This window comes from Temnothorax americanus, unplaced genomic scaffold (assembly GCF_048541705.1).
Source record: "Temnothorax americanus isolate GAGA-0224 unplaced genomic scaffold, ASM4854170v1 Scaffold174, whole genome shotgun sequence".
NCBI lineage: Eukaryota > Metazoa > Arthropoda > Insecta > Hymenoptera > Formicidae > Temnothorax > Temnothorax americanus.
The window spans coordinates 10,192-13,167 of NW_027509312.1; the positions used below are offsets into that span (position 1 = coordinate 10,192).

General features: G+C 33.3%; 1 pseudogene; it reads left to right on the forward strand.

Annotated features, from left to right (window-relative positions):
• Window positions 1–798: 798 nt before the first annotated feature.
• On the forward strand, window positions 799–1,795 carry LOC143896020 (uncharacterized; annotated as a pseudogene).
• The last annotated feature ends 1,181 nt before the right edge of the window (window positions 1,796–2,976 follow it).

A 2,976-nucleotide genomic window follows, 5' to 3' on the forward strand; every position in this document is an offset into this window, starting at 1 on the left:
TTTATGGGCCAAATACTGCCCGGTGCCAACAACTTGAAAGAAGAGAAGAAAGAAGTAGACTCTCGTGTCTCTCATCCAGTGCGATCCCTTTCTTAAAAGGCGAGCGTGGCAAATCTGAAGGACGAGCGACGAACGCGAAGCTGATGCGATTCTTGGAGACACTATTTGAAAGAGAGACCCAACCCTTCATTTTGACTAGCCAGGACAGGACGATTTCGCGTCCGGTCGCGTTCTGGTGTATTACTGTAGATAACATCCTAAAGAACATCACTGTAAATAGATGTACTGGTTGTGCGCGTTGTAGTCCAATCCATCAAAATGGATTTAGAAGAAAAATAAGTTTGGTGACTCTTTTTCTGTTAAAATGGCATCAAAATATAATGCTACAACTTGCAAATAATCAGAAGAAAAACCAGGCGTTGGTGGGTAAGACCTGTCAATAGAAAGGAAACGACAACAGGGTTTCCTGAATAACCTATTTCGGGAAATCAGAATCAACTGATCACGAAGCATTTTTACATACACACGGCTTTACCCGGAACAATACAGAACTTTATAGAGCTAGTAACACCATATCTTACAAAAACGCAGCATCCGAAAACCTTTGTCACCAGATACAAGATTAGCCGTAACTTGACGTAAGTAACTACCATTGATGATAGTGCTATCTGGTTTTAATTCACATTTTTTAATTTAAGTTTTTTTCCTTTGTAGGTATCTTGCCCAAGGCGATAGTGTGGTAACGAAGCATTTGGAGTATCGTGTAGGAAGATCAACAGTATACAAAATCATAACAGAAGTGTGTCATGCTATATGGCTGGCTCTTCAACCTATTGTTTTGCCTGTATTGAATGCTGAGAAATGGAAAAAGATAAGCGAGGAGTTTTTCTTAAAGTGGCAGTTTCCAAATTGCGTAGGAGCACTTGACGGTCGCCATATGCAAATACAAGCACCGCCATGCTCAGGGTCTCAATTTTATAATTACAAAGGCTATTTCAGCATAGTTCTTATGGCACTGTGTGACGCCAATTACAAATTTACATGGGTTGATATTGGTCAATATGGTAAATATATCTTGTATATCCATAAATTTATATACATAAGGTATAATATCCTGGTTAATAACAAGAATGATTCCTTTGTAGGTTCTATAAGTGATGGTGGCGTATGGAGTTGGAGTCAGACAATCTTGGCTGCTGACTTAGAAAGCAATGCAGCAGATTTACCAGAATTTACGCCTTTGCCAGAAAGAGATATTCTATTTCCTCATGTTATAGTGGCTGATGAGGCGTTCCCTTTAAAGCCATATTATAATGCGTTCTTTTCCAAGGAGAGTGAAGAGGATGACAGATGAAAGAGCGAATATTCAACTACCGGTTAAGTCGAGCACGGTTGTGCATAGAAAACACTTTTGGCATTCTTGCCTCTCGTTGGAGGATCCTGCATAGAAACCTGAGTTGCTCAGTAGAGAATGCAGAACATATTTTTAAAGCACTTGTTTGCTTACATAATTTGCCATGAGCACCAATAATAATGGCCGATATTGTCAGCCTGAACATCTTTATGTGGAGACTGATGAAGGAAGAAGTTTTGAAGATCGCTGGCATGGTATAGGGGTTGGAAAATACTTTAAACAATTATCAAGAGTAGAGTAGGACCTAATAGAGCTGGAGCTCTTTCTTTGGGCTTACGCACGTACCTAAAAGAATACTTTGTGTCACCTACTGGCAATGCTCAAGCACCCTGGCAATTTCATAGAGCATTCAAGGAATCCTATATCAACCTAATTGCTTAACAAATGGCTGCGTTTTGCCGAACCTCTGCTTAGCTAAGAGCACGTAAGCAGCGAGCGCTATCTAATATGTATGATGTATATACGTTAGTTATGATATGATATATTTGTTTTTTTTTTTTTGTTTTACAAGCTCTAAATGTATTGTATTTGTCATACTATTCTCTAAAAAAGGTGTAAATACAATCGAAATTGTAACAATTTCATTCGATGTATGTATAACTTTCTACCCATATACCTATAGGAAATAGGCAAAAATAAAATATTTTTATTTGAAACAGATTTTTTAATTTATTAAGAGAATATATCGTTTATATATATACATACATTTAATACATAACGTGTTGTTTCAACATATCTATACTTTAAACTTTGGTTAAAGTTGATCACAATTGTACTAAAGTACATAAAAAAACTAGTATTACAGTTTAGAAAAGAAAAATTGTAATATTCTGGCTTATACGTCTATCAATGAAAATGTTTCATAATTATTAAGTAGAATGAATATAAAGTAAAAGAATATGTATTAAAATAAAACGTTTTCCATAATGTACAGTAACTATAATACTTGAAATAATACTATAATTTAGAGTGACTTTTAATATTTAAAATAAAACGCTTCTATTGTAATATAAATTGTAATATCCTGGCTTATACGTCTATCAATGAAAATATTTTATAATTATGAAGTAGAAAAAATATAAAGTAAGAAAATATGTATTAAAATAAAACGTTTTCCATAATGTACAGTAACTATAATACTTGAAATAAAACTCTATAATTTAGAGTGACTTTTAATATTTAAAATAAAACGCTTCTATTGTAATATAAATTGTAATATCCTGTCCTGGCTTATACGTCTATCAATGAAAATATTTCATAATTATGAAGTAGAAGAAATATAAAGTAAGAAAATATGTATTAAAATAAAACGTTTTCCATAATGTACAGTAACTATAATACTTGAAATAAAACTTTATAATTTAGAGTGACTTTTAATATTTAAAATAAAACGCTTCTATTAATTCTTAATAGTTACATATGGAGGGGTAAAAACCATAGTGGCGTAAGTAAAAGTTTTTAAAGTATTGACTCGTGTGCATAGATGCACGTTATATATTGTATAGCGTGCATTTATACATACGAGTCAATATTTAAAAACATTTGAATACTCAAAAATGAAT